This window comes from Acomys minous (genome assembly GCF_964271855.1).
Source record: "Acomys minous genome assembly, chromosome: 16".
Taxonomy (NCBI): Eukaryota; Metazoa; Chordata; class Mammalia; order Rodentia; family Muridae; genus Acomys; species Acomys minous.
The window spans coordinates 49,552,966-49,570,673 of record NC_140498.1 but is presented as its reverse complement, the minus strand read 5'-3'; the positions used below and the strand labels follow the sequence as shown (position 1 = coordinate 49,570,673).

The window sequence follows — 17,708 nt, the reverse complement described above, 5'->3', positions numbered from 1 at the left end:
TCACCCCACAGAAGCCTGCAAGGAGTCCCCTCACCCCACAGAAGCCTGCAAGGAGTCCCCTCACCCCACAGAAGCTTGCAAGGAGTCCCCTCACCCCACAGAAGCCTGCAAGGAGTCTCCTCACCCCACAGAAGCCTGCAAGGAGTCTCCTCACCCCACGGAAGCTTGCAAGGAGTCCCCTCACCCCACAGAAGCCTGCAAGGAGTCTCCTCACCCCACAGAAGCCTGCAAGGAGTCCCCTCACCCCACAGAAGCTTGCAAGGAGTCCCCTCACCCCACAGAAGCCTGCAAGGAGTCCCCTCACCCCACGAAGTCTGCAAGGAGTCTCCTCACTCCACGAAGTCTGCAAGGAGTCCCTTCACCCCACAGAAGCTTGCAAGGAGTCCCCTCACCCCACAGAAGTCTGCAAGGAGTCCCCTCACCCCACAGAAGTCTGCAAGGAGTCCCCTCACCCCACAGAAGCCTGCAAGGAGTCCCCTCACCCCACAGAAGTCTGCAAGGAGTCCCCTCACCCCACAGAAGTCTGCAAGGAGTCCCTCCACCCCACAGAAGCTTGCAAGGAGTCCCCTCACCCCACAGAAGTCTGCAAGGAGTCCCCTCACCCCACAGAAGCCTGCAAGGAGTCTCCTCACCCCACAGAAGCCTGCAAGGAGTCCCCTCACCCCACAGAAGTCTGCAAGGAGTCCCCTCACCCCACAGAAGCCTGCAAGGAGTCCCCTCACCCCACAGAAGCCTGCAAGGAGTCCCCTCACCCCACAGAAGCCTGCAAGGAGTCCCCTCACCCCACAGAAGTCTGCAAGGAGTCCCCTCACCCCACAGAAGTCTGCAAGGAGTCCCCTCACCCCACAGAAGCCTGCAAGGAGTCCCCTCACCCTACAGAAGTCTGCAAGGAGTCCCCTCACCCCACAGAAGCCTGCAAGGAGTCCCCTCACCCCACAGAAGCCTGCAAGGAGTCTCCTCACCCCACGAAGCCTGCAAGGAGTCCCCTCACCCCATGAAGTCTGCAAGGAGTCCCCTCACCCCACGAAGCCTGCAAGGAGTCCCCTCACCCCACGAAGCCTGCAAGGAGTCCCCTCACCCCACGAAGCCTGCAAGGAGTCCCCTCACCCCACGAAGTCTGCAAGGAGTCTCCTCACCCCACGGAAACCTGCAAGGAGTCTCCTCACCCCACGGAAACCTGCAAGGAGTCCCCTCCACAGCTAACTATTCTAAACTGGAACAGTCCCACTAGCATTGCTGTGAGAAACATTCTTGATGATCTCTTTTGACTCTCTTCTGCTCAGTGAGCACATAATGGTGCCTCTTAAAGGGCTGGATCAATCCTGAATTACCCATTCAATTAAAGGAAGTTAATACGTTAAATATGCCACCTGATAATAAGCAGCAATTACTGACTGTGCCGTGCATTTGGATATGAGGTGTAGATGCTGAAAGGCATTTCCTTGTCTAAAATAAATGGAAGGAGACAGGACTAGGGTGCAGCTGAGGGTAGAGCCGAGTGCTTGCCTAGTGTGTGCAAGGTCCTGAGTTCCATCCTCAGCACCATCCATGAATGAATGAATGGATGGATGGATGGATGGATGGATGGATAAATGGATGAATGGATGAATAAGTGAACAAACAAACCAAGTGGCATATAATTTCAAAGAGAAGCCACCATTTCAGCTGCATGCTCAGGTGTTATAGCTGGCAGGGCATGTGGTGAGGGAGTAGGGAGTCTGTCTGTCTGTACAGCTAGCACTCCCCATACATGCTCACAAGCCACATCACCCCTTCAGGCTCCAGTCCTTATCTCTATAATGGCAGCATCAGGCATTCTTGTACGGCTCCCCAAGTTTGAGGGGCTTGTGCCCAGGGAGCACACAGTGGATGATGCACAAACATAGAGTAGAAGGGTTGGGTGAGAAGCTAAGGGGCTGCAAGGGAGACGCTCTGCAGAAGACACACACAGGGAGCACTTTTAGATTCACCAGACAAAGCCCCTTCTTAATGCAGTATGCAATTTCTCCCCCCTCTCTCCCTTTCATTTTTCTACTCATTCCTTTGTTTGCTAGGCTACCAATCCCTCTCACAGGTACTGAGCATCAAATGATTCCCAAGAAGCCAGGGCCTGCCAGGGTGAGAGGGGTCTACAGGAAGGGAGCAGAGAGGCCAGCATGAAAGGAGAAAAAAGACAGGACCTAGATAGATGGAAACAAAGTAGAGGAGAGAGTGCAGTGGCACAGGCAGCTGAGATCAGGTGACCACTGTGGAGACGGTAGGATGCAGGGGCCTTAGGGAACGGTGAGGGACAGGCATCAGCAGCAATTGTGCAGTCACTGTGCAGTGAAGGAAAGGGAGAAGCCAGCGGATCCAGGCCCCAACCACACTTGCCTCAGGTGCTCCTCGTCAGACACAACTGCCGTTCGTTCAGTCTCTGGCCCTGTGGCTGCCCCACCAAGGCATGAGGAACACACAGACAGAGCTGGACCAGTGGGTCCACTGAGCTCCAGGGCTCAGCTGTGCACAGCCAAGGATAGATGTGGCAGGTAGTAGGCCTGAGCCCAGGAAGGTATGCCCCCAGATGGGTGAAGGCCTACCTATCATGCAAAGTATGCAGGCTGGCAAGTGTGTTGGCTTGCTCCTATGAGGGGAGGGGGGATGTCTTGGGTTGGGGTTACAGACGGTGGCAGCCAAAGCTCTGTTTCTGAGAGGCACCAGGGTCACACAGATGAAAATAACAGATCAGGTGACCAACAAAGCTGACTGCCACCCTTCCCTGCCCCTCATTTTCTTTGCCTAGTATAGTAATTCAGATATGTGGCTGAGACTGCCTTCCACGCAGAGACCAGGCATAAGCTGCGGTGCACCTCACAGTCCCAAGGTTTCTCTCTCTACACTGATGATGGCTGGTCCATCCATGGCCCGAGCACAGATCCTCTCCCCACCAGACAAGGAGAGGAGTGCAGGGAGTCAGACCCATCTGTTCCATCTTGGCACTGAGCACAGACGTGGCACCCTACAGGTACGTACTCTGACAAGGTCAAAAAGAGAATGAGTGTGTGAGTGTGTGAGTGAGTGGAGGCGTCGTGCAAGGCAAGAGAGAAGGAAAAAATAGTGAGGAAGAAATACTTGTTATGTTGAAGCAATACAGGGTTTCAATAAACACATGTCTTTGTGCTTTTGTTTTGAGACAGTATCTTATTTTGTAGGCTTATCCTGAACTTTCTATGTAAACCAGGCTGGTCTCAAACTCACAGAGATCAACCTGCCTCTGCCTCCCAAGTGCTGGGATTAAAGCGCCACCACATCTAACATTTGTAGTTTTTCTGGACTTATTATCTGTCCACCTACATTTTGAGCTAGACTCACGACAACTCCAGACCATCAAGACTGGCGGTTGGGGCGTGGCTAAGGTTTGGGGTGACTATCTACAGTCCTCCCAAGGAAAAACACGGCTCAGGGAAGCTGCTCAGCCGCTCTGAGTCCTGAGCCTGGCTTGTCGGATGAGCAGTCAAGACGAAGGCCTGCCTGAGCAACGGCGACTTCCTGAAATGGCATCTGGCAAGGAAAGCAACCAGGTGTTCACGCCCCACTCCACCAGGCAGCGGCACACCTTGCACACGGAAATGTCACGCATCATGCTCTCGTCAAGCTGTTGCTGTCTCCTCGTACTAAAAATGGCGCTGTGTTCCTCTGTTTGTTTCTCTCTCTCTCTCCTAGAATAGAAATGCCTGTCTGTGGGCTCTTTAGCCTGCCGTGTCTCCTTGAAACCCTGAGCCAGCGTGGATCCCGGCACAGTATGACAGCATGCTTGGGCAGTGCCAAAGAGACAGCTCAGTGGCTCTGGAAGATCAATGGAGTCACATCTGTTTCACTAAAATAAAACTCTCGGGGCTATGAGGGACTACAGCTGAGCACCATACCTCTTCACCTCGCCCAACTGGTTGTAGCAGCAACCCCATGAGCAAAGTCGACTCTAATTCCAAGCTCAGTGAGCAACCAGGTGCAGCAGGCCTGGGCTTGGCCTGGCAGCCTAGCCCGCCCAGGCCCAGGGGGCAGAAGGACTGATACTTAGTGTCTTCATCGAAGGTGGCACGCTCTGTTCAGAAAGCTGCAGACTGTAGATGACAGAACCTCTAAGACACACCAGCTAGTGCTGCAGGGACTCAAAGCCCAAGGTAACCAAGACTGCCCAGAGCCTGCTCCTCCCAAATGGAGAAGTGCCTTCCTTGTCAGGCAAGAGAGAAATATGTGTGAACAGTGTTTTCTAGGCTGGGTTCTGAACCAATGAGCTCCAGAAAAGGCCAACAGTGCTGGCAAGGATATGGTGGCCAGAGCAATGATCAGGCCCCTCGGCCATGTTCCTGGGACCTCCGCACATAACCTCTTCTCCAGGAGGCTCCCAAGGGTGCTGCAAGAAGGCCTAGGGTCTAGTGTGCTTGCTCAATTTAATGGCCCAACTATCTCACTGCTGCCCATTTAACAAAGTGAGATCATTTTCTAAACTGGAAAGACAAGGGCTTTTATCCTCCACCCAGGAGAATATCAGCTGGGTCCTTCTAGGTACTACCCGCACTGACTTCTGAATAGGGGGAGAGACACTGCAATTCTCTTTAGCCAATAAACAAGTGTGAAGGTCCCACAGCGCACTGCATCCGGGTAGCCTGCCTGACTATTCTGTAATGGTGCTGGTCAGCAAGGCCATGGTGTCAGATGCAGGCTATAAGAAAGTGCCAACTGTCCCATGGGCTTTTTGTTTACTTGTATTTTGGTTTTTCAAGACAGGGCTTCTCTGTGTCACTGTGGCTGTCCTGGAACTCACACTATAGATAAGGCTGGCCTCCCGAACTCACAGAGATCTGCCTGCCTCTACCTGCCAAATGCTGGGATTAAAGACCTGTGCCATCTCTGCCTGGCACCCATGGGTTGTTTTAGAAGGAGCTGGCATTGTGGGCATCACAGAAGGTCCTGCTGGAGTGGGGCCATCTCTTGGCATGCTCCCTGGCCCTGAGCACAATGCAGAGAAAGAATGACTCCCCTCCCTAGGCCTGAAACACTCCTAATCCCAGGTCACCAGGTCCCTATGCTGACACCCGCTCACTCAATTATAATAGGTATAAGACAGTCAGAGAAACCATCTGGCCAGCAATCCCCATTGTCTTATGCATTCATTTGTTATTGCCTCTACTTGGAAGAAAAGGAAACTGAGGCTCAAAGAGGTCAAAGGTTGCCCAAGACTATCCAGAAGTTCATAGGATGGGCTGGAAATGGAAGCGTTTGAGTCCAGAGCCCAAAATCTTGCTCTCTAGCATGTCAAAGAGCATGAAATAAACACCATGTGAGGAACCATTCGATCAGCGTTCAAGTGGCTCAGGGCATGGGGACCAGAGGAGAAGGGACTGTAAGGATGTCCAAAGCCAAGGTCCCAGGAAAGAGGCACAGGGTACAACCCTGGCAAAGAAGGCAACAGGCGGCAGAGGCCCTGAGGTACTGCCCAAACCTCAGGATGAAGCAACTGGGGAAAGTGTTTTTTAAAAAGATTGGGGCAGGGGTGGGCAGGGGGTGCTGATCAACTCCCACTGGTCTGTTTCCTTATCAGCTCTGGGTTTAGAACTGTTTGCATGAAAGATGAGGAAGCCGAAGGGGCACCTGGTCTGACCATTTTTCCTACTGAAGACTTTCGAGGGGATGTGTAACTCCAATTAATGGGCATTGAACCTGAAGCAGGAGACTTGTCTGTGCAGACTCCAGTGCCCCTTCCAGACATTTCTTTCTCTTTTTACTTTTAAAAACAGATTTGTCTATTTTATGTTACCTTTCTGAGTGTTTTTCTTGCATGTGTGTGCATCACAGCATGCATGTCTGGTGCGTGTATCGCATGCATGTCTGGTGCTTGCCTGATGTGTCTGTGTGTGCACCACATGAGTGTCTGGTACTTGCCTGCATGTCTCGTGCTTGCGTGCATGTGTGTTCATGCGCACATGCACACAGGCATGTCTGGTACCTGTGGAGATCAAAATATTGAGGCATCCAGGAAATGAGTCACCAGGTAAGTGATGGGAACCGAACCTGGGTCCCCTGCAATAGCAGCCAGTGTTCTTAACCCTCTTTTTAATTTCAGAAAGTTCTCAGAGCTGCAGCCAACTAAAGAGAGGTGACACAACTAAATGCTTATCCCGAGAGCAGAGCCCTGCACCTTCTACCATCCAACAAGCGGTCCATCCTGGGAACAGAACCCCGCACTGTCTAGCAGAAGCTGGGAGAAACAACTTCCCAGAAGAACACAGTGGGGTGCACGTGCTGTAGCTCAACATGTTAAAGGTTTGGTCCCTACAGTGAGGTGGTGGGTCTCAGAAGATGTCACGACCCCTCCAGTGGAGTCTATGTGACACATGATACTGTACAACCCGAGGTGATGACCCCTGCCCGGGGAGAGCCTCCTGGAATGGATCTGAAGTTCCTGTCAGGAGTAACTGATTGCAGCCTTCTTGTTTTAGAACATTCTGCCTTTGTCTCTACCTTCTTATCAGAACTTTTCAAACCTAACTGTGTTGCTAGGAGATGCCCTAACTTGGGACTGCAGCCAAGGGTCATTCAGGCATTTTTACCACCAAGTTCCATTCCACTTGTTAAGAGAAGGATTAATCATAGTTTATATTATGACTTACAAATAAAGTGTTTAAGAAAGCTCCAGATAGTGACAAGAAGAACTAAGAAAAAACTGTCTTGACTCACAGATGTTTGGCAAATGAGAGAACACTGACCTTTGGTAAAGAGGGCACATACGTACTGATACCAATCTAATGACTAAAGAATGATGATTTGAAATTTTGACAACATTATTACTCTGCATCTTGTATTTTGAATTGTATGAAAAAAATGTAACCACAGAAACATTCCCATTCCAAAAAAATGTGTATAAAAACCTAGCTTGCTTGCCTGCAAAATATATTCAAACTCTCCCCTGGGTTGGTCTGTTTGTCACTTGCCTATCTTTGTTCACCAATGATTTGAGAACCCCCATTCCCAAGGACCTATACCCTACTGAGACGGTCCGTGGCAAGAAGATATGGGGTGACAGGGACATTTAAGGTCCTCCATGTGTGCCCTCAAAAAGGAGACGAGGCCTATACCCTTTCTTCCCTTCTCTTTTATTCCACTGACCACGTACTGAAACCACCGAAATCATGAACCCAAATAACTTTTCCTTTCTTTTTAAAAAAGACTTATTTATTATTTATACAGTGGTTTACATGTACATCTGCAGGCCAGAAGAGGGCACCAGATCACATTATAGATGGTTGTGAGCCACCACTGGTTGCTGGGAATTGAACTCAGATCCTCTAGAAGAGCAGTCAGTGCTTTTAACCTCTGAGGCATCTCTCCAGCCCAACTTTTCCTGGCCCTGGCCTAGGGGCATCTTACTTCCTAGCCTCATTAGCATACGCCACGCCCACAGGGCTCCCATACACCTGTTAGCAGGCTCGGCGCTGGGTGGGAAATGGAGTGAATAGATAAGGAAGGACCATCCAGAAAGAAGCCATGAGCTATCCCTATGCCCCCAGCACCGCCTGGCCCTGTTGTCCAAGGGCTTGTGTAAGAGAAAGATACTGGGGACAGCACTGAACATGGACAGACCCACTTTCTGGAAGTGTTACAAAAAGTCAGGCTTTTTTTTTTTCAAAGGAAGAATGAGTCTATTTCATTGTTTTTAATGGGTTCTGTCAAAGTTACATTTTCTTTTTTCATTAGACCCCAGAGCTGGGATCATCACTCTCACCTTGTGGATCGATATCTTCAATGTGAAACAACAAAGGTTCCATCCCCAAGGAAACAACAATCTAATAACCAGCACTGTCCTCCTCACAGACCCTAGGGTTTGGGAGCTGGGTGCCTCGATGCCACACCCTGGTTCTGGCCCTCCCTCCAACTTCTCCCATTGGTCCTAGCCCTGTCCTTGTCTCTGGGCAGGAGCACACTGCATCCTCTGCCTCACTTCGCTACTGACTGGCCCCAACTCAGTACTGCAGACAGTTCATGGACCACTCCCTCCAGACTTCTAAAGTCTCTCCCACAATAGCTTCTGCATGGCTCCTCAGTGGGCCTGATAAAAATAACCAGAGTGTAGCTGCACACATGGCTCAGTCAGTAAGGCACCCACTGCACAAGCATGAGGACCTGAGTTCTGTTGGGCACTGCTCACGTAAAAGGGGCGTGATGATGCATGGCTATCTAGCACTGAGACACATGGATCCCCAGGGCTCACTGACCAACCAATCTACCCAAACAAGTGATCTCTGGGTCCAGGAAGAAACCTAAATAGAAGATGGAGAGTGAGAAAAAGACACACGATGTCAAGCCTCCACACACATGCTCACAGATTAAAATGTGTACACACACACGCACACAAGCACAGGGATAGATAACAGCTGTTACAATAGTAATGGCTAGATGCAGTAGGCGCAGAACGCAGATAGGTATATGGGTAAGTGAATTCCATATGGCATCATTTTGTTCATTTCTTCAAGCCTCCATAAACATTGTGGCAGATCCCCATTCTACAGAAACAAACTATGGCTCAGAACTGTTACCTTATTGGGGGACAAATACTATCTTGGGACAAAGCTGAGATGTGAACTCAGAAGTGACTGATTCCAGGGGACTCAGTCCCAAGTCCTTAACAGCACAAATGAGGAATCTTATCTAAGGAGGAAAAGCCAGAGAAAACTGCAGGGGCACTCAGTGTTTTTGTGGGGAGCTGAGTTGTCTGGGCTCCCTAACTTTCCAAATCCTCTATGACCAGTACATATTAGTTTTTACAGTTTTAATCCCTCCTTTTATTTTATTTTTTCTTCTCTTTTTTGTTTGTTTGTTTTTCAAGACAGGGTTTCTCTGTGTAGGCTTGGCTGTCCTAGACTCACTTTGTCTGGCCTCGAACTCACAGCAATCTGTCTTCCCGAGTGCTGGGATTAAAGGTATATGCCACCACTGCCTGGCTACTTTTCTTCTTTTTTAGAAATTGTCTGTCAGTAGCAAGGAGTCACCTAGCTGATTTCCACGTTGGAAACAGGCACTGTTAGGGGTTAATTAAGGCTAATCCAAGACTTTAAAATGTCCAAATTGTCTCTGTTGATTTTTTTTTCTGAAGTGACTAATTTTATTTTCTATTAACTTATTTGCAGCTCAAAACCATGTTTGATTACTTGTTCGGGGTAGTAATGCTACAAATGCTGAGGAATCACATTTGTATGATGGTTGATGAGGAACTAGGTTAGAGAGAGAAACAACTGAACATTGAACAATGAGTGTGAACTCTGAGGCCTACTCTCCCATGTACATGCCTGTGTCTTGACATGCACAAGGCCCACTTGGCCAGAGGAGCTGCCGCAGGGGCTACACTGTGGCTAACTACTGACACACTGTCATGTGTCATGAATTTCCTGAGCCACTGCCATGGGTCTTGCCCTCAGATGGTAGAATTAACTGGCTCCTTCCAGGGCCTTCCCAATCATGAGGTCACTTTTGAGGAGGATACGTGTGGCTCAGCAGAAGCAAGAGCAGCGTCGCTCGGTGTTGAAAGGCAGCAGCCTTTGGGGACCCACCACCCCTCTCTGGCTGTGGGCCTGGACTGCTCCTTGCTCTTTCCTCTATTAGGGAACACGGGTATGCCCAATGCTTCGCCAAGGTCACATTTCCTGCTTAATTAACTTCCACGATCAACTGAGCAAAGATTCCCACGGTGAACGGCAACTCTTGAAGCAAAGGCATTCTCGCCTTTCATTAAATAGATAATTAAAGTTATTGACTAAGTCAATTGATTCTGAGACAACAATGTCTCACTCTTTAGCCCGTGATGGCCTGAAACGTATTCTAATTCAGACTGGCCTCAAACTCATGGCCATCCTCCTGCACAGTGCCCGCCTCAGTACTGGGAAGAGACATGAACTACCATTCTGAGATGCTTATTATGTTGTTTTCTTTATTGTTTTTTGTAAAAGAAAGAAAGAGAGAAGTAACTAGTTTGAGGATTAAAAAAAATAAAGTTGAGTGGGGGGAAAAAAAGGTGAGGGGATCCCTACACAAAAACTCACCAGTCATTAAAAATAATTTGGTTCTTCTCCATTGTAAATTTAAAAATCATGCCACTTAAAAAAAACCTGTTTAGCCAGGCGTGATGGTGCACGCCTTTAATCCCAGCACTCGGGAGGCAGAGGCAGGCAGATCATTGTGAGTTCGAGGACAGCCTGGTCTACAAAGCGAATCCAGGACAGTCAAGGCTACACAGAGTACACAGAGAAACCTTGTCTTGAAAACACAAAAAACAAACAAACAAACAAACAAAACCAACCAAACAAACAAAACTACCTGCTTAGCTTCTACCATTTAAAAGAAGGAGGTTTTAACATTCAAATCCAGGCTGTTAATAAAATGAGAAATTAATCTGCATGATTCAGGCAGTATGAAGTCCTGTGTGGTGACAGCTGGTTAGCCTAAAAGAGCCAAACTGATGCTCTGCCTGCCTGGGCTATGCAGACATCTCGATTTTTCCATTTCATTTCCTATGCTACTATACACATTTTTTAATGTTTGAAAAAAAATGAGAGTAGGCTATAAATTCTCCAGCTGATTTTTTTTCCCTTTTGGCATCTGAAATAAATAACTTTGCAAGCTAGTATGCCAGGTCTATAGCACTGTTTAATGGCTAAATAACACCCATCTTCTGTGATATTTCTAGAGTGAGCATTGCTTGCTAGGGCAGATTATTTAGCTTAGATCCCATGGGTGGTGCAGAGCCCCTCCCTGAGACTCCTCCCCACCAGTCTGATGAGTCCTGTGGAGGAATGGTACAAGACACTGTCACTTCTGAGCACAGGCTTCCAGTGCTGAGGCACGGTTCTTTGCCTCTCACCATGCAGCAGCACGCCCTAGTTGAGGACTTGCCCTTAGCTCTAAAATGCTGGCAGAGAGATCATGTGACACACACAGGGTGACCCAGGTGGGTAAAGTAGGAAACAGACATGTACCAAAACCACTGTAAGCTGAGGGGACTCAGGGCTGCGTACCATCGCAGCAGAAGCCAGCTCATAGGAACTGATTACTGTTAAAATGAGAAACCAATAAAAATTTGTAGAAAGTGCCGAGGGTTGGCCCTGCAGTCCTGGCCCTTCCCTGAGCCTCTCAGCCCATCGCACTACCTGCAGAAAAGCACAATAGCACCCCAGCAACTTGGTTAAGGGTGCACTGCCCAAGCTCTCTATTTGCAGAACTTATTTGAGTCTACATGACCCAAAACATGCAGGTACATAACACAGGCTTAGAAATTAAACATTTATTGGCAAGAAATAATTTAGAACCTATTTTAAAACATTTATTCTTTGCTATACATAAAATTTTCCCATTTGTAAAAGATAAAAATCAAGCCTGTGAAGCTAATGAGATGGATGTGCTGTCTGCATTTACATGAAGCATGAAATCTTAGCGGAATGTTCAATAGAGCGGGACCTGGAACATCTTCAACATTTGTCAGAGTCGACCAATATTTAGAGATTATAATTAGCAACACTGACAAGACCAGGCATAAATATGCCATACAGAATGGCAGAAACTGTTAGAAATTCCTAGTCCCAACCCAAAATTCATGAGGGTTCTTCATGAAATTCACATCAGCCACCCAAACAGCAATCTTTGAACTTAAATATTCTAGCACAATACGCTGCTTCCCGAGGACCTTGGGAGTAGTAAAAGTCTTTCTGCATGACGCCCTTATGCTTCTAGGAGTGCGGAAAACCTTCCATGTACTATGAAAGCACTGTTCCTCATGACATGCAACAGCCTCAAACCTGAGCAGTGTCCCTGTGTCAGCTGGTGCTGAGTGACATGATGGCACACACAGTACAAATGTGCATGCTGTGTGTTCAAGGCCAAGGCAGGTGAAGGCATGTATGCAACAGGCAATGCTGCCAGAAACACACTCAACTCATTAATGCTTTGTTCTTCATTAATTTTCAGTCACTGTGCCACTCACAAATTCTTTCCTGCTGCCATATTTCTCATGACTCCCAGACTCAGCTCTGTGACCCCCCATATGAGGTTATGACCTACAGTTTGAGAGGCTGGGGTTTAGATGGATGAGAGCACCTGGGTGGGATTGGGGGTTGTTTGCTCTTTCCCTCTGACTTCCTTCTGTCAGCACTGTTCAGGAGACTCAGCCTCATTGCTGCCCATCGCACAGATCTCCAACCTGCTGCTGCCTGGTGCTCCACTGGATGAACAGACACCTTACACATCTGTTCTTCTATGCCTCTCACAATTGCTACTGTGCCCCATTACATGGTTTGATGCTGTTTTGCCTTCACTAAACCTAACTGTTTAGTAACAAGAACTTAGTCTACCTTTCTCCTTTCTCCTTGTTGAAGTGCAACCCGTAGCAAGTGTCTGATCCAGAACAAAGAGAGGGGAAGACATTGTAACATGGCCCAAAGGTAGCTCCTCCTCCCAAGCCAAAGTCTACTTGATGAATGAGTTAAATTATTTCCCAACCCTTCTTGCTGTAATCTACAAGCTTTCCTGTACGCTCAACTTTAATCCAGCCCCTAGGTTATGCAACAATTCCTGCCTCATAATGCCAATTAAGATTTTTAGATGTTATTAGTCACAATGTGCAGATATCCAAATTCTCTGGGCCCATCCTAGAAGGCTGCTTATTAAGATTCTAGGTGCCTGGGAGTTCCCTGCTTCCTAAGTCAGAACATTGTCATCTTTGTGTTATCACCACATTCAAGAGATAAAACCTTCCTATTCAATTAAATTGTCACCTTCAATTTTTTTTTGTAAAATATGCACTTGACTAGAGTAAGAGGAACAGTTATAGCAAAAGCCAATGTCTTGATCAATACAGAGTAGGAACACTGATCATGGGAGGTCTCATAGCCAAGTGCTACCAGAATAGTCCCATATTCCACCCTTGACATCTGAAGGAACATGGGGGGCAGATGTGACTCCTGGCTGCTGAGAAATACGTCACACTTTCAAAACAGAATCTTCCCCATCATGCATCTAAACTGTAACTTGGACACATGCAACTCAAGTTTCATCTGTGCATGCCAGCCTATTCATTCACTTAATAAATATTTAGTGACATGAACTGATCAATGCCCTAGAGGAGGGAAAAATCAGTGCTTACAGCACAGTCAGGGACAATGAACAGTATTCAATCATACAAGCAAATTAGACAGAAGTGGCAAGCACTTGTAAAGGACATAAGGGAAGAATGCATGGTAGAAAGCAAAGGGGCAGAAGACGAACTCAGGCGGAAGTGGTAAGGACAACTTCTCAAACACAGAGAGGTTTGGGAATGTACACTCCAAAGAGGAAGACTAGAAAAGAGTCGAGAAGAGGATAAACACTAAGATTCCAAAAGAAGTCTGCAAACCAAATGGGATTGTGAGTGCCCCCAGGCCCTGTCACACCCTAGAGGAAGAGCCAGGTTGTACAACAGAAATTTTTTCTCAACAGTGAAGTTTCCCAAACTTTCATCATATAATTTAACAGTCTGAATGTGTGGCGTCCTTCTACTCCTGAGGCTGTGATTATCAGAGCTGGCAAGAACACCAGTGCTTCAGAGTGCTCATTCCTCAAGCCTGATGACCCTAGGATGCATGGTGGTAAAGGACAGAGCTACACAGTTGTCCTCTGGCCTCCACATGTGAGTCCTAGCATGTATCCTCTCACACACATCACACCACACAAGAAATAATAAAAACAAAGAAAGGACTTGCTTGTCAGTGCTTTCAAAGTTCAAGTAAATGAAGTACAGAGAGAGGCAACTGGAAATATTATTTGGCACATGGGAAGCTCCAAGGAAACACTACAGCTGTAGCTACTGCCATTGTCATCATTATCATCATCATCATCATCATCACCATCATCAATTACCACAAAATATCATCATTATCACCATCAACCAACCATCATCAATCCTCAGCCACCACCATCAACCATCACCACCATGATCATCCATTATCAACCATCATGAACCATCAACCACCATTAACATCATCAACCTTTATTATCACCAGTTATTATCAATTATCACCATCAATCCCCACCATAATCAGCCATAATCATCACCGAACATCATCATCATCATCAACCATGATTACCATCAACTATTACCATCATCAGTAACCATCATCACCATCAAGCATCATTATCATTTCCAACCATCCTAAGCCATCAATGTCATCACTATCGTTGTTATTATAGTCCTTCTCCTTGTCTGGGAGCTCAGTTAAGAAGGAAATGGCGGGCCAAGAAGATGGTTCAGATGATAAAGTGCTCACCTTCTAAGTGTGAGAACTTGAGTTTGGATCCACATGGCCCCTACAAAAAGCCAGGTATGGCAGTGTGCATCTGTAATGCAAACAATGATGAGATGCGAAACAGAGACTGGCAGATCCAAGTTTGCTGGACAGCTGGGTGATGCTCCAGGCCAATGATAGACCCTGTCCCAAACACACAAAAAAGTGGAAGGCAGCTGAGGAGTAACACCTAAAACTGTCTTCTTACCACCACATGCACATGACATTTGTGAGCCCACCTGTGCACATGTGAGCAGCTCCCTACACACACACAGGGGGGAGGATCAGGGTTTTCTCTTAGAGAAGCATAGAATTAGAAGGCAGCGCCACCCAGATCCTCAGCTCAGCTCTGCTGCTCACTGCTGTGGGACCCTGCGCATGTACCTAACCAATTTTCTTATACACGAAAATATTTGCTCTCATGAAATGGTGCTGAAGAATAGGACTTGAACATATGAAGTCTGGACAGGCAGCACTGGCCTTAGTCACATTCCCCTTGTCTTTTCTTCATAAGTCGAGTAGTGCAAAAGTGAGTAGAAAAGAGGTGGATTTGGTGACACAACTCTGTCACTAAAACTTTCTACCAAGTGAATTCCTTTTTACTAAGTCACATGCCTGCTTCTGCTTGGGTTCTTCTAATTGGGGTACTCCAAGCCTGTTGCTCACCACGCTTTTGTGGGCTCCCTGCTCTGCACCTGCCCCGTCAGCTGGGCCAGTAGCACTCAGATCCTAGAGCTGAGACTCCTAGTGCCCATCTCCTCCACCAATTCCGGACGTAACTGTTGTACGTCCTTTGGGACCTCAATCAGTACAGGACATATTTTTCACAGCCTAGTCTCTCTGCCCCTGGAAAACAGTTTCCACACGGCTGCCAAGTCAGGATGCCTCTTCTAGCTCCAGACAGTGGAGCAGTCTGACAGTCGCGCACTGCTGGGAACCCTGGCACAGAGCTGGGGACTCACAGTCTCCGGGGAGGAGGCTGCTGGCAGCACAAGGAGGTAACCTCTCAAGGTTAGGCTTGAAGTGCATTTCTGCATCTGGGAGGGAGAGAGACGGAGATGCACAGCTTAGAGCAACAGCTCCACCTTCTCTGCCTCATTAGGAAACCAGGACTTCCTGACGCCCAGTTCCAGAAAACAAAGCCTAAAACTCCCTGCCCTCCTGGTATAATGTGGTAGCTCAGTGGAGATTAACATGATGTGAAGGCCTCCTGAGGCTGGCACGATTCAAGGTCCAAAGACGGACCATGGGGAAGCTCCCCCAAGCCAGAAGGCATTTATTCACCACATGTCTATTTCTTCAAACCCAGAAATAAAATAATCATTACCCCTGTGCCATGGGCCTCGGGAAAGCATTCATCACATAAACACGAGCCCTAGGAGCTGACATTTGAGCAGCCGCGGGCTGCCTCGGGACAGTTCCTACACACCGCCTCCTGCAACTTTAGGATCAGCACTGGGCTGAGCAGCACGGGCACCAGCAGATGAGGAGCTGCAGTGTGATGGCACATGTTCCAGAAGCTTCAGGTTCAGCTCAATTTAGCCCTTACCGCAAGGATTGAGAGAGACAGGCAGGCACTTAATCCTAATGCAAATTTTATCTGGGCTGGGGCCAGGGAAGCCCTGGGTCAGAATTCTTGACTGGAGAGGAAGGGGTGTGGAGTGTGTGTGTGTGTGTGTGTGTGTGTGTGTGTGTATGTGTGTGTGTGTGTATTTACACACTCACATGCATGTGTGGGACAGAGGATAACCAGTGCCTTAGGTGATGTTCCACTCCCCAATCCCCCCAAGCCCCCTGCTGGCAGAGTCTCCACAGGCCTCCAACTCATCAAGCAAGCTAGGCTGGTTGCTCAGCAAGCCCCAGGGACCTACCTGTCTCCACCTCCCCAGTACTGGGGCTACAGTACACATTACACAGTGGCATGTTTATATGTGTTCTGAGGGTGGAACTCAGGCCTGCAACACTCCCATCACCAACTGAGCATCTCCCCAGCTCCAGGAAAAGATAGCTCTAAGACCCTTGTGCCATGGGGTATCTACACAGACAACCCTGTGGGTGTAGAGTGACCCAAACAGCAACTACATCCATCTGTGGGTACCTCGGAGGAACATGGCTGCAGCAGCTCTATTCAGTGGGTCCTCTCCGTGCATGCAGAAGGTCCTGCAGGCACTATATAGGTGTTCCCGACAATCCTGGGAGACCTAGCATGATGCCTCCCTAGCACCATGCCTAACATGGTGACTCCCATATTTTGGATGTTCACTGCCCTTCCTGGTTTTTCAATATTAGAACATGCCCAAAGTTATTTAGCTAAGTGAGGCCTGCGAAGGGTCATATTCACATGTGCTCAGCCTTTACATGTGGCGAAGTCCGCACTTCATGGTACACTGTAGGCATGTTCTGTCACTGCCAACCATTTCCTGCCATTCTCATTAAGATGTAAGGTCATGAGGGAAAGCTCAGTGTCAAGTCTGGCTTGCCACTGGCTCTGCATACGTTAAGCACAGGCACGCCATATAGCAGGTCATCAGCTTAGGGACAAATAAATCATACAAAAAAGGGGAAAAATCCTATTTGTAAAGATAAAGCCAGGAACAGAGAATAATTGTGACACCTGAGACCAAAAGAGACTTCCCAGGAGGCCTGAGTGCTCCAGGAGCAGCTGGGGGCTACGGGCTGCAATCCCCAGACACTGGGTGCTGTGGGAGGGAAGGCTTTAGAAAAGAAGACTGTGCGGCATTTCTCATGGCCTGCAGCACATTAGCCAGCACTAGCTGGAGAACTCACAGTCACCACAGGGACAAGCCTGCAGCAGACTCTCCAGGCCACCATGCTCACAGCAGACACAACAGGTGGAACCTGGTACAAATGGGAGGACGGAGCTTCCGCCTCGCAACTGGTTGGTTCCTTTCTCCAAATGTGAAATGTCACGTGCTGGGGCTGAGGCTTCTCCAGCGCATACTTCGGCACTGCAGCTGCCATTTCTGAATGCAGCTCTGCTGTCCTTCTTACTTAGCAGACGGCCTCTCTCTGCAGAGCAACGTGAAGATGAAGCCTGAGATAAAAGAGGCCTGAGGCCCACAAGTACAGCACTGCAGGAAAGAGGATGAAAGAAGAACCAAGAAACCCAGGCCTGGAGGCCAAAGACATTTCCCCCTCTAAACCACCTCAGGCCCCTGTAGTCTACTGAGCGCCTGTAATCTATTATTGATAGGGGGAAATAAAAACTCCAGGCGCCCTCCACGCCCATGCTCAGTGCATGAGCCTCCAGCCTCTCTGGCTACATGTATTTCTTTGGCAGGGCTGGGAGAGCAGAGGGCTGCTCAAATACTGGGCGAGTCTTCCTAGGGTACCCCTTTCCTCTTA

General features: G+C 48.3%; 1 protein-coding gene across 6 annotated transcripts in view; it reads right to left on the bottom strand.

Annotated features, from left to right (window-relative positions):
- Nucleotides 1–17,708, bottom strand: part of SNX29 (sorting nexin 29) — a 401,127-nt gene that overhangs the window by 67,683 nt on the left and 315,736 nt on the right. The window lies entirely within an intron of this gene.